The sequence below is a fragment of the Tetrao urogallus genome, assembly GCF_951394365.1.
Source record: "Tetrao urogallus genome assembly, chromosome: 1".
Classification (NCBI taxonomy): Eukaryota; Metazoa; Chordata; class Aves; order Galliformes; family Phasianidae; genus Tetrao; species Tetrao urogallus.
The window spans coordinates 56,920,431-56,944,258 of record NC_136813.1 but is presented as its reverse complement, the minus strand read 5'-3'; positions in this window follow the sequence as shown (position 1 = coordinate 56,944,258).

The window sequence follows — 23,828 nt, the reverse complement described above, 5'->3', positions numbered from 1 at the left end:
TGCCTTCACTGTGTTGGCCACAGCAAGAGACATGAAGACGGATAGGCAATTTCTGTAATTGCACGTTTCTCTGGAACTATTAGCCAGCAAGTAAGGTTCCTACTGCTACAAATATAACAGGGAGAAGTAGTGTGCTGTCAAAATGAATTAAACACTACTCTGGTTTAATTAACAAATTGGGATTGTGCTGCAACCATCCAAGTCATTTTACTGAGTACGCACTTTAAGTTGCATAATCTAAAAATAGGAAAAGGACCCTCCACCTGTGCAAATGAACACACACGTCCCAGCTGGAAAGAGCAGGCATATGCTACCTCTGCCAGATTGCTCAGAAACTGTACTTTAATCATCCTCACCTTCAGCCCACAAAGATGCCTTGAGCAGGGAGCTTGCTGACAGCCACCATGCTTAGTCCTAAAGACTCAAGTGCAGAGGAATAAAGTGATATAAAAGACAGAGAGCATTCATCAGCCATTGATACAGGATATCTGAGGCTTGAATTGAGTGTATGGGATTTGGGAGGGGGCATGTTCCCTAATAATTTACTCTAGTATATTCGTGCTTTATAACATGGACAGAGTTTTGCTCTGCACTCCAGCAGTAGCATGTAATTCAAGGATAGCAAGTTTACATTTTGTTCCCTTTTTGAATCCATCAACATTCTTTGCAGACAGTATTCAGAAAGATAAATAATAAAATGCGTAAGTTACGCAAAAAGCATAAAAAATGAGAATATACACTGACAGACTGACATGGAGCTCAAGCTGACAAGGAAAAGAGTCTAATAAAATTAAACATTGGTGATGAGAACAATTCAGATTAAAATCAAAACAGCCATTCCTTATTTAGTTCACTAGTTCATAGAGAGCAGTAAAGAAGGCACAGTGCAAACACCTCTCTGTATTATCCATCCCCTGGCTAGCCTGCTAGCCATACTCTTCCCTTTGCCATCTCCTCTTCCTCTTCCTCCCTTCCCTCTCTTCCCCCTTGTTGAACTTGTTTGGGGTGGTGTGTGGTGGTGGGTGGGGAAGGAAGAAAATAACTTTGTAAGATAAGAAAATAAAAGAATGGTTTTTTGTTTATCTGAATAAAAATATGCTGATTTACCGGTATTGCTGATAGTGACTTTTCACAGCTTTGTTTTTATCAACATCATCTCAAAGGTTAACCCCAATGTTTTCATTTGGAATAATAATCTAATGGATCTAGCCCTAATGAAATAATAATTTACCTAATTTTCTGTTTAGAACATCCTGACCCACTCCGGGATTCATTTTACACTTATACATAAGGACAAGACACTTCTGAGATCACTAGAGTCTCAGGAAAGAATTCCACACAAACGACATTAGAAACCAACTCTGTGAATATTAGATGTGACTTTCCCTGAAGCATCTGACATTGGCTGCTGCCTGGAGAAGAGTGATCCATTTTAGTCTGATAATATTTTTGATGTCTCTGTTTTGTTGATGGCATAGTGACTTTGCCATTTTTTTCCTTACCCTAACCCTGACCAGGTTATCTGACACAAGAGGAAGAAGCTAAAATTCATCTACAGACACGAAAGTAATCTAGGACCTAGAAGCACAGGAATGCGGATACGATAAGGGGCCTGAAAGGAATTGGAGGAATCAGAGGATGTTCAGATGCGCAAATGGCTATGTCATTATACTCCCACACCTCCGTGAAGCATCTGGTTATGTAGAGTATCCCTTTATAGATGCACTCACTTCATTCCAGAGACATCTGATAACATCCTACATTTTAGCATAGGAAATAACAAAAGTGAGTGTTACAAACAATAGGAGAAGGAGAAGAATAATACTTCTGAGAGCATGATTTAATACAGATACTGTAGGAATCAACTCATATAAAGCTTAGTTTCTGACGCTGACTAGCTGATAGCAGGATCTCCCACTGCCATTCTAGGCATGTGGCTTTCTGTAGATTGCAGGTAGAACGTCCTGGGGAAAGGGTTCATAGAGGAGTGGACTGTGGGCAGTTCCATGAGTTGTACTGGCAACATGCAGATCCTTGTGCTGTTCAAAAGCTGGACTCTGCTGGCAGCTTTCTTGATTGTTGGACTAGATGATCTTGGAGGTCTTTTCCAACCTTGGTAATTCTATGATTCTATGTTTCCTGCAAGGCCCGCAGCTGTGGAGGGACTCTCCTCCTCTTCAGGTCCTGCTATTATTAGGACAAAGAGAAGGCAGTCTGCAGTATTATTTCTCATCTGCCCTTTTGAACTCCAAACTGGCGTTTACTCTTCCATGTTTGGCAAAACATTACTCAGCTCTGGTTAATCCCTTTCTACTTTATTCAAATATTCTATCTGGCTTTCTCTCACCTTCTTATTAGCTCAAAGGTTCTTCCTGCCTACGTAGAAATGGAGTTTGATAATTGATTTTGGATTAAGTAAGTCCAATTGAAAATATTTTCTGTCAGGTATTTCAGGAGACTTTGGGTACCTGATAGCCTGAAAAATCTGAACCATTATTCACCCTGAAATATTAGAGAACCTTCTTTCAACACTGAAAGAGCAGAACAAGACCAAAATCCCATATTGATTATCATTACACAGTTAGTGTGAAAAGATACATAAAACTTGAATATTTGTGCTTAGTGGCTGAAGTAGATGAAACTCTTAATTTATGCTCCTGGTAATCCCTCAGGTTGTGAGGAACAGATTTAGATGTGATCACACAGCTGAACCTCAGGCAAACTCCTTATGATGATTCATTGATGCTTATCCAGCGGAAACATACAAAATAGTGAAGGGAAAATACCAGAAACTCTATTAGGAATTACATTTTTTATAATTATAATTCTATGCAAAATATTTGTTTTTAAAATGTGTGTTTTAATGTGAAAGATTTTACATATTATCTCCTAAAGAAATAGATTTGGCTTGAAGTACAGCCTTTTGTTACTCTTCGGTGGAACAGGTTTTTTTTTCCCCACTTTGTTTGATTCCAAAATTATCATTTAAGGAGAGAAGTAAAAAAAAAAAAAAAAAAAAAAAAAAAAGGGCTTCATAGATCCAGCAAGATGATTACTTTCCCAATAATCCATTACTTGAATTATTTTTTGAATTATTTTTTTCAATTTTTTCAATACTCCAGGATTTTTAGAGGACATCTTCTTGTATTATATACTGCCAAATGAAAAAAAAAGGCAATCTCTACACATGTAAGGAGGTCAGTTCCCTTTTTGGACATTGTAAGAGGCGTACAACTGCCACTCAGCATGGTGGGTTTAGAAGAGGCAGTCTTTAAGTCGTCTATACTATTGATACAAAGATGCTTCCAAGTTCTGACATCAATACCAAACTTACACTGTAGTGGGTTAGATGCGTAAGACCATCCCTACATACAAAGAGAAAGTGAGCATTGAGACTGAACCAGAAATCCTGCAGTCATTGCACAAATCTAGAGTGCCACATCTCAGTTATGAAGACAGGACATCAGTGCGAACATTTTGTCTTGTTTCATTTCACCCTGTGAAGACTGAGAAGAGTGTGAGATCTTCATTGCCTTTATCAGCATTGTGGCTTGCAGTGGTCATGCTGTCTGTTCTGGTGTCTTGGTGGCAGAGTGATTTTGGTGTGCACAATTTACATGTTCCTTGGAGGAAACTTAAACATCTGGATGAGAAGTGCTCCAGCATTCCATGGAGATTGTGGATTTTAAGTCACCATGTGGTCCACATCATCACTAAGTGATATGTAAAGTATCTGCTCTACAAGGAGACTCTTGACTCTTCCACAGGTCCTGCAATACACAAAAGTGTGTCTTGTCTTGCATAGAAACAGGTGTTTCCCCCCCACTCATCCCCCCATGCTTTTCCTCAGCAGCTGCTATGCCTATGCTTTTGCAAGTGCCCCTTTATCTTCTGTGGTCTTCTCTGAATTTGTGACCATTTCACTTGGCTTCCTCTCCAACCTTGTCACTGTTCCCATTTCCAGCTCATGTCTTGTCTGACAGAGTACCATCAAACTGCCTGTTATCTTAATAGATTCTTAGAGACTCTGACAGCATTCATAAAACTGTGAGGTGAATAGGCTAGAAAATTCTTGGGCTGTTGCATAACATGGTGGCCATATTAGCTGTTTGCAATAAATGTTGCATGATATTCAAGAATAGATGGGAATATTTCTGAAGACAATAATCTCACAGTGGGGACAGCAGCAGACCTGTGTCCTGCACAGAGAGCTTGGAAAGATCTGTGGCTGGCAGTCCACCATAAAGCTTTTTGTTCATTTGAACCTCTCTATTCCTTTGCCCTGTGTCCACCAATACAGATGCATGGCTGCATTTTGGAGGGTTTCTGATCTGGCCACTCCCAACATGACCTGTAACATTCACCCTTGAATACAGTTTTCTAATCACGTTTCTACACTGGGAGGAGAAGGAGCAAACCTCTAGCAGAATTGTAGCTGTATATTTAGAGCTGCGGTTTAGTATGCTGCTGGTTTTCACTTCTGAAAGCTATTGTTCAAGAATTACAAGCTGTCAGAGAATTCCTCCGTGTAGCAACTATGTACATTGAAAACAATTCTTCCAGTCTTACTCAGTATGATCGCTTACCTCAAATTAGGCATCCAGGCAAGTTGAAAGTGCAGCACACCATGATGATTCATTCCTCTTCATGTTCTTTAGATAGAGAGACACATATTTACACAATCTCTTCCCTTTCCTATAAGAACTGGATTATCATTTGAAGATGTAGAAATGACACCATGCACTATTGCTTCCTTTCCATAGTGGTGTCACTCTGTGACACCTCCGGACAGCCTGAGTGCCCTAAATGATGCTTGTTCACCTTCAAAAGAGGGTGCCAGCATCCCACTGAGTTCATCACCAGGGCTGTGGAAAGCATGAATGTTTTCAGTGAACCCTATTAAGGCACCTTGGGCTGCCTTGTGCCCATACAGCAGATTAGATGGTCATAGCTGCAGTGCCTTGGAAAATGAATGTGAAAGAAGGTCACTACCCTGCACTTCAAGCCCATAAATATTTCTGCAGCCACATGGAGATAAAAGTCTGAACAATTTTGCTGATGTCACTTATTTGCACTATATGAAGGAAGCAGGTGTGGAGCATGATCTGGGAGTGCTTCACTGCATTTGCCTATGGTGGACTTGCCCATCCCACTCTGGTTAGCCACAGCTCAGACTTTGAAGTCTGTAAGGCTCCACAAGCCTACAGCTGCTATTCCGAATACAGATACCAGCTTTAAAAATGTTATGTAAGAATGGTGAAGTCCTGACACTAGCTCACAGGAGAGATTCTTGATGGTGCTCCACTGCAGTGGGGAATTTCATACCTACTACTGGTGATTCCAATGGTAGTGCAGTCCCAGTCGTCTCAACTCAACACCAGTCAATCCTGAACAAACTAGTCACAGCAGACAGAGAAAACCAGGACTGAAAGTGTCAGATCACCCTGGTCTTCAGCCCCAGAGCTGAGAAAATCACAAGCTCCACTTTGGGGTCTTCCATCCTGGGCCACAGAAATGGAGGTACTTAACAAAAGCAGATATATCCGCAACACTTCATCTGTCCAGGAAGATACACTCCAGGCCTTAGATAGGAGAACTAGCAAGTTCTTACAACTTCTGGAAAATGTTTGTGCTCTGAAGTTGGACTGATACTCGGGTGCCATCAAGTCCCCACCCCTGGTTTGTGGTGTTGGTAAACTATAAAGAGGAGACCAAATCAGAAGCAGAAGCTCAATTTTGTGTATGAACGCATGCAGAAACTCTCACTGACTGACAGAAGAACAGTTTTCAAGAGCAGAGTTTGGGGAGTTGTTTGTGAAACTATTTATGTGGAATAGTTCTTTTACTAGTTCTATGGCCCCTAATCAATGGGAAAGATTTCCACAGATGCTATGAAGTTCTAGTGTAAGCTCAGCCTAAGCATACACATTACAAATGTAAGCAAAGAGTAAACATCCTTAGATCTTTATTACAGTTATTTTTACTCTTGCAAGATGTTATATCTAATTAAATTTATATAAGTGATGCATATCTTAACTGTGCATATTTTTAAGACAAATTGTTTTCCATTTTCATTTAACTTCATTTCCTGAGGGCTGACAGAATTGCACTTATGAATATCAGGCGGGACAGGAAATAACAGATATCCTAAACTTCTAGGGTAAAAATATCTGGGACTGCAGTCTGGTTTTGTACATTTTCAGGACAACGTTTAGTCTTGCTTTTCACCATCTTTCTCAATATCACAGGACCACTACCTGACTTGTTTCAACACAGCTATTTGCACGGAGCACCCCAGCTGCCTTCACTGACAGCTGCACTTGGTATCTGTTCAGATTCATCGACTCAGAGACGAAGAGAGACCATTATATGCCATCTAATCCAACCTTTTGCATGTGTTTATATAAAGTACAAAGATACTACTAGACAGGACATCTTCAAATTTTTTCTTGTTCTCTTTCACGCTATTTTTGTAGTCCAAAATCTGTATACTACAGAAACAGTTCTGTCCACATATATTTGCTACTATCTTTCCAGCTCAAGCCTCTGGGTTTAATTTTGCAAAACCTGCCTACATAGCTCTTAAGAGCTATATAAGAGTTATCTTATTTAAAAGATGAGAATATTTTCATTGGCAGGATTGGGTCAAAGATTTTAAATTAGGATTTTTTTTTTTTTTTTAAATTTTTTTTTTTTTTTTTTTTTACACTTTCCTGTTAATTAGAGAGGAAATAGCTCCATCTAGCTGTTCTGGATCCAAAGGTGGAGGCTGGCATGGACAGACATTCTAAAAGGACAGAACAGACCCAGTCCTGATATTTCATAACTCTCTTTGGGAAAAAAAAACAACGCCTCCCCAGACACTTTAGCAGTGATACATTAAATACATAGTAAAGCATTACTGGGACTACTAAACAAAGCCATTTTGAGAAGATATTCGGGGGCAAAGGGGAACCTTTCCAACCACAAATGCACATAATTTGCTTTCATTTTGAGTATTAATTATCCCCAGAAGAAAATGTACAATGAATTGGAGAAAAACAGCCCACAGCTCGTTTTGTTTGCCTTCTTTTGTTGCATCACCTATTCTGTACTAATAAATAAACATCTACTGCGCAGTGAATAGTTTTCAAATGATTCAGCAGAAGTTATTAATGATTCATTACTATTTCTATTGCAGCAGCGCCTGAAGGTCCCAGTGGGGAATTGAAGCCCACTGCGCAAACAAATATGGGCAGAGCTGCTCTGTTTGTGTGGAGCCGTGGTTGCTGCTCACACACACAAACCCAAGCTAACTTTAAACTAGCAGGAGTGCTGTTACTGTGTAGCTATGGCAGCACAACTCCTAGCCTGGGTTACGCAAACCACCTGAGAAGTTGAATAAATAGCTGCAAAAAGCCTACACTGCACTCTGTGCTGTCTCAGCTATAAGGCAGATACTTCAAAGCATGCTCAAACACATCTGCTCAACAGCTGCAGCAGCTGAAGATGTTACAGGTCTCCCCTGTCCTGCAGCTGCTTTTTGTTCTCCTGGTGGTCACTCCCACTGTCACGGGAGAAACCAGGCAGAAAGCCACACAGTTTGTTCTTTGGCATCTTAATACAGATCTGCTGCCATCAGCAGCTCAAGTGTGAGCTGGAACAGCCGCGGTGTGAGCACACGTTCTGCTCTGCTGGCCGTCCTCAGGGCAGTAGCTTCACCAAGGTGCCTTGGGGCACTCGCATCCAAAGCCAGCCCAGCGTCTGCTGCAGGGCTCCTCTGCCAGAACCTTTTAGCAGCAGGGGAGGGAGTAAGTAGAACAGGAAGAAAGAGTGGCTTTACCGACATAGCCTTTGGAGGCATAGCATATATTGAAGGTAACCGTGTTCAACTCAGAACTTTAAGAAAGTATTTTTAAGAAATTTTTAAGAAAATATTTTAATAGTAATGAATAACGAATAAACTCTACTTAGAACTTATTAATGAATAAACTCTGTGTGCATGAAGGGCTGAAGGATGTAGCTGGAGGATGGTGAGTGATTGAGGTCAGTGTTCTGCAAAGTCAGGAGCTCCATGGGAGAGCAGAGACAGTTCTTGTGATTCTGCCTCTGAAAATATACAAAAAGCTGATCAAGTCCTCAGCTGCAGCTGATATTACAGACTGTTTGCAGTTTGCTATGCAGTCTCTTCCTTTCTTACAAAGTTTAGATTAAACTTTGCTCCAAAATTTAGATCTCCAGCAGCACACCTATCTTCAACATCCTCAGTGTATGAATGATTCGTTTCCCCTTCTCACATGTGGAAGCCTTCTGAGATGGAGAACCACGATACGAAAAGGAAAAACCAAAAGTTGTTTAAACCGTTAAGAAGCATCTTAAGAACTTTTAGGGCCTTCCATGTAGTCACTCTGCAAGGAGCCCTTTTTTCATTACATCTTCTCCTCCATCCACTGGGAGTGCAGTGTGGTTTGGTTTGTAAGAGCATTCATCCTAAAATGTCAGAGCTTTATGTAAGGATTTACATTAAAGAGTTTTCTGCTGCTTCTTGAAGCAACTAAAGGATTCAGAATGTACACAAAGATCATACAAATGGTCTTACTGTCACTTTGAAAAAGGTTTGAAATTGTTAAGAAGCATTTGGTAGTTTATACACGAATTCTCCCTTGGTGGTACTCTTATGCTTCATGTGGACCAGAAGAAATGGTATTTAAATCATAAAAGAAACATCCTGGCTTACATGAGGTGCGTTTCCATGGCATCTGGATACTATAGGGATAAATTATATCCACGTTGGTGCGTTCCAATATACATTTGGAACAGCACCAGTGTTATTCTATTTCCCATATATATCCCGCATGAAGTGTGAATGACGACCCTAAGAAGATTGCTGCTACTGTCTCTCCCCAAACCCCCACCCCAAAAACTGTGGCTGGGAAGGGGCTGCTCATCATTCAGGAATACTTCTACAACTCTTACAAGTGCCTTGCTACCTGCAATTTATCTGCAAGTGAAGGGTTATGGAATTATTTTAAGAAAACGAGCATGCTTTCCTGAGCAAAACCAGTTACTTCTCATTTCCTGAAGTCACTTACTCCTTGGCAGTGCTGCTGAAATGTTTTAGGCAAAGTTGTACTTCTAAATAGTTGTATTTCTAAATAGTGAGTTTTGCTCTGGTAAATGTCTTTCTGTTCTGACCAGTACCCGTGAAAATAATGTCCTGCTTAATGAATGTTACTGATTTCCCATGCTGTGCACAGTTTGCTATTGATTTCTAAGTATTATCTTGTCAAGCAGTGTTTCCAGAACTGCTTCACAGATAGGGGGATCTATTTAGAAGAAACTATGGACATAATTTTAACTATCTTGTAAAATTCCGTAAGATTAGCATGAGTAAATCTGTAAATTGAGCACTTACAAAATGGAACTACTTTCCATTTTTATAGCTGTTCCTAATACTCCACACAAAGTGCATTGATCTTCATTAATGTTATGCCATACCTCACAGGGATTTAGATTTCTAGTCCAGAAGAAATGAATATTTACCTGTGTTTGCCTTTGTGAGTGGACAGCAAGCACAGAGACATAGATCTTAAGTACAGTTTTTCTTGCCAAAACTGTGTTCTATCTTTGTAAAATAAGAAACTGCAAGTGTCATGAGGAACAACAACTTTAAATTTCTTATTTAAGAATAATCGGAGTCATGTTAATTTATATGACAAGTCTAGGTCTTAAAGAACTTGCGTAAAATGTTTGAGTCTTTGGAATCTATTTTCACCCTCCTTTGCATTGCTGATGTTTTTAAAATGTTACAAAGGTTTATAGTCCTCTTCATCTTCCAGATAGTAATGTAAGCACAATAAAACCTTCAGACGGGAGTGTCCCTTTAAGATGACAAAATGCACACCCAAAAAGTGTGCCTAGTTTGAAGGAAGCCCTTTGGCTTCGTGTCATTGATGTAAGCTTCCTATGCCCGGTGTGGATCACAGAGCAGATGGAGGATGTGTGAGTCATGCTTACACACACCTGGGAATTTTAGAGGGTCCAGAAATGCAGGGTAGGACAAAAGATGTGGCAGATGGATGCAAGGTCACAAAAAACTGAAAGAAAGTTTGGGGTTTATGTTAAGCCATTAGCAGTTGTGGACTCAGGACCTGCAGCATCATGATTTACACAGTGTATTGGTGAACAAGCCCAGTGCAATGAGGTCCCTGACAAAGTGTCTGTGTAACACTGTGACTGTCTCTGGCAAGAACAATTCTGCCTTCTCTCCCATAGTCTCAAAATGGACACACCTATGATCTAAGATATGATGTATTCAGAAGCAAAGTATTTCTGTCTCCAAAGAGGTCAGTGCTGGAGAAATCACAACCATGAGTACATTTTTCAGTGCCTTGATCAAGAGCAGGCTTTGCAGCTCTATGCCAAGGCTGGTCTCTTCTTCAGGGAAAGTGCATGTCCCAGAAGGTACCTGCAACCGCTACAACAGTATACTGAGTATTGGGCACAAGTTATCTGGGAAAGGCTTTTCTTTCATACTCTGGAATGTATGTCCCTTGTTTGGTTGTTTCCCACAAGATTCACAGCCCTGAACATTTTCCTTACATTTCTTTCAAAACCAGAGCATGGGAGGGCTCTCCCCTTGCCAGATGTAGCTAGGAGAGAAGGTGATGACATCAGTCTCCTTTCCCCAGCCAGAGACCCAAAGGTAGAGAGGAAAGCTCTGAGCTGTGGGAGAAGCAAGGCCAAGGGCATTTTCCAGCTCTGACCAAAATCAGTCTGAGAACTACAGATTCACTCAAAGATACCACGTAGCAAGTAGAATAATATACATGTGACAGGGGCACTCAGATGCCTGCTGATGCATATCATAGCTGTAAGTCTCAGTGTAGATCCCAAGTGACTACATTTGCAGGGGTGATTGTCCTTCCCTGGTTTTGTCCTGTCATTTTTACCTCCTGTCTCATGGAAGCCCCTTTCAGGAAGATCTGAAAGAGCCTCACTGTAACCCAAACATAATGCTGTGCCTTGAGCTGGAGGAAATAAGGCTTTTAAGAGTTCCTCTGCCCATCACGTCTAATGGTCTAGATTTGTATATGAGTGTTCACAGTTACCTCTGCTCCAAGGGCATGGGTTAATGTGGCTGGGTCTGAGTCTGGGCACCAGAATTTCAGCTTGCAAAGAACTGAAATGTCCAGTTACCTTCTAGATATTAACAGGCTGTTAAGCAGAGGAGGCCTCGCCAGTTACTACTACAACTTCTTGGACTGATTTTGCACAGTGTAATGCAGTATCAGCTTCATGCTGGCAGTTCTTTAAGAAGGGACCCAGTTTGCCAGAAGGGCAGTATTTCAAAATGAGTATGATATTTAAAACAATGGTAAAACGTTATCTACCTTGTCTATTTCTTTCAGAGGACAGCCTCCAACTCTGCTCTGTCTTGCACTGGCTGTAACTTATCCTAACATATTAATTTTCAGTCAAGAAAAAATGTCAGAGGTGCAACCTATGATACATGGGTTTTGTCCAACAGAGAAAAAAAAGTAATAATAATCAGAGAATGAACTAGAAGTAAAAGAAATGGTAAAGAGATTTGCTTTCTGAAGAAAGGTAGCAGTGCAACAAAATTGGCAGGGCAATTATGGTCAAAGCAGCGTCCACACAGCCTTAAGTGGGGAGAATAAAACCTGCCCAACTCACTAGCCCAGCCACATCCTCTTCATGCTGTTGTTCTTGCTGGAGACCTACCAGCAGGAGTTGCTCAGTCAGATGAAACAGCCAGGGCAACATACATTCTTCGGGTAAGTCTTTACTACTCCGGTTATTTTGACTGCCATGATTTTGGATCATCCACATGGGCCACTCTGTTAGCTGGCTGGAAAGACAGAACAAGAAGATGATGCTGTATAAAATGACATGGGACTGTAACTTTTTCCACTAACCTGGAAAAGGAGATTTGTCCGTACTACAAAGGGAACACCTACAAAGGCACTAAAGGGAATGAGTATTCCACAAGTATGGTCCAGGATACAAAATCATGTAATCCAGAAACAAGGGGTTTTCAAAAGGACCTCAAAAGATTTCCTAGTTCAATGCCTTCATTTCTTTCTTTCTTCCACCACTCTTCTAGTCTACTCTTTCATCTTGTTTTTCTGATGTGCCACTAAAGATCTTGAGACGATGGAGATTTCTACCACTTTTCCAGTGTTTCTCTGGCCATACTGTTACAGCATATTTCTTGGTGTTTCATCTGTCTCTCCCTCACTATACAGTTTAAGACCATTCCTTCTTGCTTTATCAGTCACCAGATTGGAAAATAGATATGCAAAATTGCTTTTCAGATATCTGAAAAGTATTAAATTTTCCCCTTCAGTCCACAGTTTTCTAGACTAAACAACCTTGATTCCTTCGATCTTTTCTCTAGATCTCTGCTCATTCATCTTTCTTTTCTTCAGATTCTTTCCAACAAGTTCATATCTTCCCAGAAGTGCAGTGCCAAAAATTGACCTTCCAGTATTCGATGTTCAGGCTTGGTTTGTATGAATAATCTAAGTTTGAACGATAAGCAGTGTCTGAACCTAATAAGTCAGTACAAATTACAGCATAACAGAAAGGTAGGTTCACAAATGGAAATGGAAAATATGAGTTTGATTTTACTTTTAGCAGTGCAGACATTTCTGGTGTGTGTCTGGAATACTGATATATGTCTTTGTATATATACACACTTTTCTACCAATTAGAACAAACATTTATAATTGAGGCCATAGCTGCTGCTGTTCTCTATGTAACTCATCTGGATCTATTAATAAATATTTTAAGAGATGAAAGATTAACTTCACGGCAATGAAAACTTTGGCAGATTGCAATGATTGTTCACATATGTAATTATATTCAAAAGGATAGTTTCCATTACTGCTGTCTAAAAAGAACCAACTATAAACTGTCATACCATTTTACTACCGATAAGCTCATTTTGCCTTGCTGGGAGAAAAAAAAAACTAAAAAAAAAAAAAAGAAGAAAAGTATAAAGAGTTGGTTTTGCTTTGGTTAAAATTTTGTCTCTTTCAATTTGGAATGATATATCATTCTTCAAAATAAAAATTTCCCACTCCTAAATTTAAGAAGCAATGATATCTCTGTGCATGGCCAAGGAATAATGAAAAAGGATCCAAAGCCATCATTTCAACAACTAACATGTTTGCCACTATCAGAGAAGTAAATACATAACGATGTGCAGGACTGTGTGTACTTTTCCTTTCACTGGCAGTGGGTGGAAATTCTCAATTACCAAATTACTGAAATTACATCAGACTGTAACAGTTTGTTCCTTTCATTATTTGTTTTATAAAGTTCTTTTTCCTACACGTGTGCCGCTTATAGAACGTCAGTCTTGTTTTTTGAAGTGTGCTGTTGATGTAATGAATACAGTCTCTCCTTGTATCATTTTGTTTTTGTGGAATAAATTGCTGTACAATAATGTTTTATAGATTGGTAATAGCCACTCATCCTTTAAAGGCCCTTAAAGTTGTGGCTCTGCTCCACAGTGCAGTGCCAATTGAAGATATATGAGGCATTGCTGACTCTCAGCAGTCAGTTTGCTAGCAAGGTAGCAAGCTAGTAAATTAGAAAACTAATTGGGTTTCTGACCACCGGGCCACTGTGCAGGAAGACATTGTCTCCCAGGTCTATCCAGAAAATCAGCACAGGTGGTTTACACCAGTCCCCAAGGTAGTACGACTGTCTCTTAGGCTCCAGATAACTGTCTTACATCCACAGCTGCATCAAAAATCCCCACCCTACAATATGAAACTTCAGTCTAAACATCACAACAAACAACTTTAGGGTTCAAAGATAAATGAAGTTCAAGAGAAGGGGTGCAAGGAATAAGCCTCCAGTAACAAATCTCCATTTACAGATTTATTTTTTTTTTAAGAAAGTAGAAAGCATTCATAAAATCATTGTTTTTAAGGAGAAATGCATGTCTTGGGTTCTCATTTTCTGAAGTATTTGTAATCTGCCGCTGGGGAAAGAGAAAAAAAGGAAGCAAATGTATAGAAAATACAGAGTAATCAAAGTTTCTAATCAGAACTACAGTCTGTGCTTAAAAATAATGTTAAGATTTTGTTATGGTTACACAGAATACACAATGGCTACCAACAAGGTAAATTTAACAAATAAGACTGGAGATTGTATTTATGATAAGGCAACTTGCTTACACAGGTATAACCCACTGTAAGAAGTCATACTTCAACTGGCCTTCTCTAACAGGAGAAGAAAAGATCCTGTTTTGCTTAAATTACAGCAAACTTTATTCAAAGAAAGCATTCCAGGGAAAAGCAGACATGCTCCTGAGTTTTCATGCATTTCACTACTTTTATTTTTTGATTATTTCACCCAAACCCATTACCAGAAATCTTCAGAGCAGAGGGAGGGGAACAGAAATGTTTCAAAGCAAAGGCAGCCGCAGCCGAAGACTATATGGAAAAAAGGAAACATCTACTCTTACAAAATGTAATACATACTTGGACACTGTTCGTAGTATTCGTTTTCTGAGGAACAGAATCAAAACCAGAAAACAGATTTGATCTATATCATTCTTCAGAAGCAAAAGGACTTGTTGTTCCTCAGTTAAAAGCAAGCTTCTGTCACTACTTGCAGCTGTCAAATGTTGCATTGGAACTCTACCTTTAGATGTCAACCTGAGTAGAGTATTATTTAATCTGGGGTAAATCAGGTCAGCATTTTTATTGATTTGATAATGTGGGTGATAACTAATATTTAAGTGAGAATGGCTCATATAAACTGTACTTCCTGAGTGACTTCTGCTGCAAGCCACGTGAACATGAATGGTAGCTCTCATGTCACTGTCAATATACCTGCTCACTATACAATAGAATCACAGAATCATCAACGTTGGAAAAGACCTGTAAGATCCAGTCCAGCAACCAACACATCCCTACCACCATGTCCACTAACCACATCCCTCAGTGCCACGTACACACAGTTCTTGAACACCTCCAGTGACTTCACCACTTCCCTGGGCAGCCTGATCACAACTCTCTTAGATAACTACTCGCAAAATCCCATATGCAGCTCCACTGACATTGCATCTGCATCCTGGCACACACGAGTGTGTACTCTGCTTCTGTGAGCATAAAACTCTTAGCAACAACAAAAACTCCAAGTCAAGAATGAAGTTATTTTTTCCAAGTGTCAGTTTGGATATCTCAACACAATCCTTGAAGTCCTGCCGCCAGCAGGCATTTCCTGAAGAGATGTATCTATCACAGAAGAACACCAGCCAAGTTCTCCTCCATCCCAAATTAAATGTCAAGTACTGCTCTTTATAAATTAAAACTTTTTAACACCAAGTGAAAGCTAGGGAAAGAATAGTTTCATTTAGATTGGAAGAGGAAACAGGCCTTGCTCGCATCACAAATTGTTATGGAAATCTCAAGAATGAGGGTGTAAGTAATATCCACTCAGAGAATTCTGAGAGTCCATAGTCAGCCAAGATCAATGTGACTCCAAAAGCCTATCTAAAGTTTTTTGATGGGGAACTAGACCAGCAGAGGTGATGGTGAAGAGGGAAGTAGATTGTCATAGCTCTTGTTCATACTACATCAACTGTGCTCATTGCTTCGCTTTCTCTACAAAAAGAGCACTAGTATAATTATTTCAGACTAGCTTTGTTAATAATTTTATTGGATTCCATTAAGAATCTAGTAATTATGTGGGATTATAGAACATAATTAACCCTCTGACTGAAAATAAATTAATTAACACAAAGATCACAGTTTTATAGCCACTGTTTGCTAATCCACAAAGCTTCCATGCGGTGAGGTATTTTCAGAGGCATGCTAGTGGTGTTGCTGGTAATTGAGCTGATTACTGAACTGTGCACCTCTGCCTGAGAGCAAGAATTAGCAATACAGACAGCAAATATATGGCACATGTAAGGTTCTGAGGGGCATGCAGTAGGACAGGCCCTAGGGGCTAGGGGTAAGGCACCCTGGGATGCGCTGGTAAGAAGCAGCACTTCCTTGGAGAGGGAAAGAAGGATCTTGCTTCCTGTGGAAATCCTTGGGAAACTCCATGGGTTTTACCTGATACATTCAAAGCCTGGCACAACATGGACCTCTAGTCTGAAGGAGAAGTGTCTGAATGCAGACTTGCCACCTCAGGGTTCCCAGCCATCTGATGGAACATAGTGCTGTTATCATCCATTCTACATAAGCAGACACACAGGGTTTCTAAAGGTGATGGTACATTGCTGTCATCTGGACTATGAGTATCCACCCACACTGCACATAAGACAAATTCATATGCTGTGTTTTGATGGTGACACACACAGTTACCTATGTGCAAACACACAGACTGTACACAAAGTTTCATGGAAGGAAATGCACCTTTGAAAATCTGCACCCTGGATTATGCGTACTGCCTCTAAATGAGTTCTTGCAATGTACACTGGAGTAATTTAAGAGGTTATTATTCTCTGCTGCCTGCCCACACAGCCAGGAGTTACTGCCCAAATGCTAAGACTTACTGCAGTTTCAGTGAATACACCAGGCTGTGACCTCTGTAGCTGAGAGAAGGGTATATCACCCTTTCTGCTGCCTCTGCTACTGGGGTAATAATGTCTGGCAGAAAAATGGAGCAGGCATTTTAATTTACTCCTATATAAATCACCAAAGTTCATACTGAGGTACCCACAGTAAGGCCAAACAAGAAGACCAATGTCCTTATGCTCCTTGTGCTGCCCTATCCCTTTGCCTGGGGAATCTTTGTAAAGTTCAGAACCCACCAGTTAATCAAATAAAATCTTTGACATTGGTAGATGTATTAAAAAGGGGAATAAAGTTTGTATCTTCTGTAATTAGCCAGGAGAAGAAAAGCAGGTAACAACAGATGAATGACACATCAAGCATTAAAGGGAAATCTCGTTTTCTGGAGAGTCTTCTAGCTTTCACATTCCTCTGGAATACCCAACACATTTCTCTCTGTAACAGTGGGGTTTTAAATAAAGAAATGCTCTAAACTAGAGCCAGAACCTCAGGAGATTCAGCAGACATAACATCGGCCCCATTTACATGTCCCTGATTGTATTCAATTCTATAGTTCAAGCTTCTTATCTCTGTTAGCGTAACTGCAAATTAGCACAATATGTTCTTTAACCAAGCATGTCAGCAGACCCCACACTGCTTGCCAAATAATTATGTTCAAACTTCAAAGTCACCCTTGGAGGCTTTTATGTATAGCACTAGAACTTTTAAAAATAAAATTTTTATATATTCTGAATCTAAGCAATGATTAATCACCAGCACATAGAGTTAAAGAATGTTCTCATGTGAATTCATCCATCGAAATAGCTCACTCTGCAGAAGCAGGGTTATACCTAGATAAAACTATGAGGTGAGAACATTATTTCTCATTTAAAACAATGCCAGAGACAAGAAAGCTCCTTTTCCTAAGTGAGACAGCTGACAGACAGAAACCACCCCTTAAAATGCCAGCAGCACACAAGGCTAGCCAGAACCAAGATGCTGAAAGTGACAGTAATGGGGTGAAAATCAAAAGAAGGAATTGATTTGGCACAAATCAAGAAGTGCTCCCAATACTTCCTGTTGAAGTGAATTGAAACTTTGAGAAAATTCTTCACATGTCGCATTAAACCTTTCATTTGATTCAATTCTCTCTGAGATGCTGGTGATAAATACAAAAGATACGAGAAGCTGGAGTCACAATACTGGGAGAAGGCTGCAGCTGAGGAAAACCAAGAATAAGTAGGGCACGTACTGTGTGGGAGACAGAGCTTACACCCCAGCTGCACTATTTCTCAAACACATACCAGTACAGGGAGGCTGGAGAGAAAAAAGGCACTTTGCTCCAGAGATGATACCAAGAGGTCATCTGCCTTGCGACAGGTGGCCGAGGTGCTTGTTTTGCACGTGGGTGAGGTAGCTCTTCATGGCCTCAGCCCAAAAAGAGAAATAAACCCGGATCTGCAGCAGATTCCTTGGGGCCATAACTCCCATGAGATTTGGCTCATCCAAAACACTCCCCCCCCCAAGAACAAATGGAGACTTTCTTTACTGTCATTTTTTTCCTTCCCTGCTGAATTTTGACCTAACTGGAGCAGCATTCCCAAGACAACCGCAACCACATGCTGCAAGTCAGGTGTCTGTCAGGAAAATAAAATGGTTCAGCACTTCTGCTGGGGGCCCGGAGATCAAAAACAGCAGGACATGGATGCAGACGGAAGCGGGCGGGTACCCTCAGATGAAGCAGTGAGTGCATGACTCTGTGTGTGAGCCTTCTCATGAGCGGGAACACATGGAGATCTGGTGGACAGCAGCCAGCAAGCACCAAAAGTGACATTTTACGCTGAAGTCGTGGTCCTGGCAGGAAGCCAACCGCCAACCCAGCAGGGGAAGCTCTTTGCGTGTTGATGGTGGGCACTTCCAATGGGAAGTAAAGAAAACAGTTCCCCCTTCCAACTCCTTCCAAATTCATGGGCGTCAGATCTCGCAGCAGTTTGCCCTCTAAAGAGAAACATCCTCCACTGCTCTGAATAATGACTAACTCTTGGTGACAAGCAGGACAACAGAGCGAGGCCCGGAGTGTGAGTAAGACCTGTGCTCCCCAGGACTCTTACGCATAACCGGCTTACCAGTTGCTTTTGCTTAGGTAAATGTCACATGTGCTAAATAAAGGCTGTGACTAATTGATTTCTACAGGGAAGGAATGAGGAAAAACAATTGTTTTGTTGTTGTTTTTATTTTTAATACATCCAGTTACTGTAGACTAGCAACAGTTGCCAGGACAAGCTGTTTCAGTTTCACTCCCAGTGCCAGGGGGAAACAGGCCATTTTAAGGAGTGGTTCATATGGGGAAAGGAACAGAAATACCCAAAAAAGCTGAAGTGTCAATACACAGTTAAGCATGCTTGAGAAAGCTGGCAAAGTACTTGGTGAAAAAAAGCCCCCTGGGGAGGCTTCCAAGATGAATTATTACAGATTTATTGTAGTTCTGAAGTTGCAAACAGCTCTTGAAAGCCCAGCAGCAGATTGGTGTGACTTACCAAGGCAGTGACTCCTCAGATATCATGGTTGCTCTGATAACAGTTAACTTGATCACAGTTTCTGGTATAGCCTGAGTTTTCTCTGGTTGTGGCTGAATAATTGCATTTTAAATCACCAGGAATAGGAAATTATTTCACATTTCTTCAGCTGAGAAGATACGGATCTGTCCAGATCACCTCCTTAACTCCATAAAGTAACGAGAAAATTTCTGCTGAAGAAGGAGCCCTGCTGCTGCATCCACCCTTCTGATGTCTTTAGGACTTCATTTGGAATTTTGTTTTCATTGCCGCCTCCATGTACGAAACAAGCGTCCATCAGTACTGCCCTTAGATTCTGGGTGGAAAAAGATGGTTTGTATCTCACAGCATTTGAAACAGGAGCATTTTAGCTAGAGGTAGATAGGAGTTTTGCCCCAATAATTAAGAAGATCAATTAATTTTGAAAAAAACAGATAATTATATTTAGATAAGATTTCATTGCTTCCTGAGTTCAGAATAGGTGTCAGATCAAATGCTTATTTCTCTATGGTTTGCATAATTATTTAGGCAAATTTGTACTGCTAAAGTAAGCAGCCATTTATGTCAATAGCCTTCTAGAGCCAGAAGAATTTGAATGAATAAGCGAGACTAGTAGCAGTATTGTCAGCTCCAACCATTTTAGCAAGCAATCTCCTCTCTTCATCTTTTTAGTTACAAATCCTCCACACTTCTGGCTCCTTGATGTCTGTTTGGAATTGAGGCAGTGCCCTTCCACAAGCAAAAGACAGACAAAACCAATGAAATGAAATTTCTTTCTCTATTGCCTTATGAAAACTTGCTCTGATTCTTTTTCTGGTGAAATATTCCTATTCCACCAGGAGCTAGAGACTATTTACTGTGCACTCTTCACTGTAAATAAGGTTTATTGTTTAGCCTACATATTCTGTGAGACGCCACATGGTCTCCCATTAGCAAAGGAGGAGATTGCATGTGTGGGACTGGAACAGCATTTCAGTTCATGGAGGGGAATTAGATACATAGAAGAAAGAAAATCCAAAACAAGCTAATTCTTGAACGACTCTACAGCAGAACCTACACCTCGAAGCTTTTTGTTGGAATTGTATAAATCCTTTGAGTCAAGATTGTGTTCTATTTGTTCTGCATAAAAACCAAAAACAGCCATGAATTACCATTAAAAAAAAAAAAGCTACCTTTTAGATGAACAAGCATAAATATCTTGCATTCAGAACAAAAAAAAAAATAGTAACTTCAACAAGATAGAACAATTCCTTCTTTCATATGATGGCATGTGCCAGCTAATTAGCCACATGGGACACTGAACACTGCAGGAGGCACAGATGGCAATTTGGGGCTGATAGTCTTACCACAATTGAATAGCACAGTGTTTGTTGGCAGAATATATTGCCATTTTTGTGCATAGCAGCCTTTGGTCTTGAGAGGTATAACTTCTCTAAGTATAGATTCTCATGAAGGAAAAATAAATTGTTTTGAGATTGACTACGTCTGTGCATATGATTGGAAGATTTAAGTATTCTTTGATTTATGGATATGCACACGTACCTTGGCTACACCTTAGTTCATTTTTCCAAAGGGATGCACGTCTTTACTTTCCTTCCTCATTAATCCGAAGACCAGATATAAAAGGATGGGTCATGTGAGACAGGTGTGCTCTCTAATCATGACCTCAGATTAGGAAACCATGCTATAGGTTACAATATGACATGCACCCATACAGATTTACCATTAATTTCTTGGTAGAGTTGCACAGTAGTCATGAATATCCACTTCAGCATCTTGGGAACAAACTCTCTAATCCCCCTCCCATCGATTAACTTAAATTCAAGTATTTGGAGTCCCCACAGAAAGAGACAATCACTATATTCAACTTGTCATCCCTATATCAACTTTTGGATGCATTTGGTGTATTGGTCGCCCTGTCAATTTGTCATCATCAATGTGATAGGGGAAATTAGGGGAGGCAAGTTCATCCTTGAACAGGTTTTGAATGCTGATCTTGTTCATGCCAGGTACAGCAGAAAGCAGGAACTCCTACACTGATGGAAAATGTTTCTTGAATACTTCACATTCATTTCCAGAGCTAAAGAATGACTCAAGTATTTCTCTTCAGCAAGACATCCTCATGTCATGTGTTTCTGAACCCTAGTGCACATTCATGGGTTATGATAGTACTGGCCAACTATATAGGACCATGGCAGACACTGTAGCAAGGGCGTGCCACTCAGTTGGTGTACTCCTTCACATGGCTTGACTTCTACTGGCCCATATATAGACATGAATCCCAGTAGAGCATGGTCAGTTTCCTGTAGAGTAAGGATGGGAAGAGCTTATTTTGTTGAGAGAAAAGAGATTTTAGCCCTTTCATTTCAATGTCACTTCCTTTGTGGGTCAGAGAATACCATCTATGCTGTGTTGTTGTAGGAAACAGACAATTTTCTGGATCTTCCTAGTCCAGGTCAAACTGAACAAGTTTGATGGAAAGCAACATTCTCAACAGTTTGTTCTAGGTGTACCAATTAAAGCCTGAACAGTACCTGCAGGAAGATGGGCATATAGTTTTTTGCCTGTCAGCCAGCTTCCAAACATAAGAATCTTTTTGCTGTCTGGCACAGACCCCTGGGAGGAGAGGCCTCACATTGCAAGCCTGAGTCTACCCCTGCTCCCAAGCCAAAGCATGCATCACTCCATTTAATACAACTCCATACTTCTCTGCCAGGCTTCTCTCTTCTGGAAATTCTTCTCGCGATCTCTTTCCATCACACCCCTGATACTCTTCCAGACCTTCTCTCATTTCCTGGCTAACCCAAGCCTCCATTCCTCCATGCCTCCTCTCATATCCTTTCATCCTTTTATCTGGCTTCCCTTTTATTATTCCAGTAGACAGATTATTCCTGAGCCCTATTATGCCAATGATTTCCCTTTGAGATTGCATTTCCAAAAATTTCCTGTTATTAAGCCCTCAGTTAGAGCACTTATAACACAAGAACTTAAGAGCTAGCACACTTGATCATGGTCACAGTCTTACGATGAATTGCCACTCTAAGAACAGAAGATATCCCCTAAGGAAGAAAAAACAGCTCACCTTCTGCTGGAGATGTATGCTTAACAGCACAACAGAGAAAAACAAGAGTGCGGCAGACCTAGCACAAGTATACTACTCTACTCATAAAATGTTAAATCTGTTGCAATTAGGTGCTTTTATACCATGTTTGTTCCTGTGACACAGAAAGGAAGCTGGTTTTCCTGGAGCTCTGAGCCATAAAAGTCTACCTTTTTCCTCCCACCAGAACCCAGAACATCACATAAACAGTTAATGAACACATGCCAAGTGCTGTGAAAGTTGTCTGGATAAATACATTTAGTTTGATGAACTGAGCTAATTTTATGTATGAGATAAGCAGGTGCAAACACGGCAGAAATTTCACCTGTTCTCATGGATTTTTATTTAAGAGCTCTTTAAGGAACACATCATTGGACAGCAGATAAGTCACACAAGCAATAAATTAGATGGCAACCCATACCCGAAGACCAAAAAAACAAACAATAAGGTATTTGTGAATCATTTGCTACTATTATGAAGAGGACAATCCTGAAATGTTATTACTAGAGATTGAATTTGTTCATATAAATTTTAGGCTTCGTAAGAGTATGGGAGGATAAAGGTCCAGGTCTATAAATATCTAAGGTGTGGGGGGCAGAATGGCGAGGCCAGACTCTTTTCAGCAGCGTGTGGAGACAGGACAAGGGGAAACGGCCAGAAACTGCAGCATAGGAAGTTCCGCACAAACATGCGCAAGAACTTCTTTACAGTGAGGTGACGGAGCACTGGAACAGGCTGCCCAGGGAGGTGGTGGAGTCTCCTTCTCTGGGGATGTTCAAGACCTGCCTGGATGCCTACCTGTGCGACCTGCTGTAGGGAACCTGCTTTGGCAGGGGGGTTGGACTTGATGATCTCTGGAGGTCCCTTCCAACCCCTACAATTCTGTGATTCAGTGAAAAGAGCTTCTGTGGATTTGAAAAAAAAATCATGCATAGAGGGGGAATTTCATTAATAATGAATGTCATGTTATTACTGCTACAGGGAATGGAGGTAAAAAGATGTACTGAAGCCCTAACAGCCATTAAAATCTTCTAGAGGAAACACATAGGCACTCTCAATAGTACATCACACTCTCTTTAAATGTGCAACTGCTTTTCAAATTCCAGAAGCCAAATATGTTAGTGAAATGTCATATGCTTGTAGATCCTGTTACCTTTATTCAGCACCCTGCTCTCTCCACCTCCCTTTCCTCCGTCATTACTACTCCATTTGTACAGTACATCCAGGACACAGACCTCATTTCCCATTGGTGCTGAAAACAACTTGGAACACAATTAGCCTTGTCAAGTCCTTCACTGGTATGCCACATAGGGCTGCCAGCTTTCCAAGCAATTCAATAGTCCCTAGAGCACTGCCTCAGGGTCTGTGATTAACTGAGGTGTTTACATGTCTGAAAATGTACCAGACTAAAAATAGAAGTCATTTTCTTAGCATCCTGTGATGCTGGATTTGTTCTTTTTGCTTTCTTTCCACGTGCCAGGTTGACAAATAAAACACTTTTACTTAATTTCTCCAGCTGATAGAGAAGAACAATGGAAGAACATCACCACTCTGTGGTGGTGGAGGAAAAAAAATCCCGAAGAAAATACTTTCTAATGCGAACTCAAAACAGAAAAAGACCCAAGAGTGCTTGAAAATTGATTTTCTTTG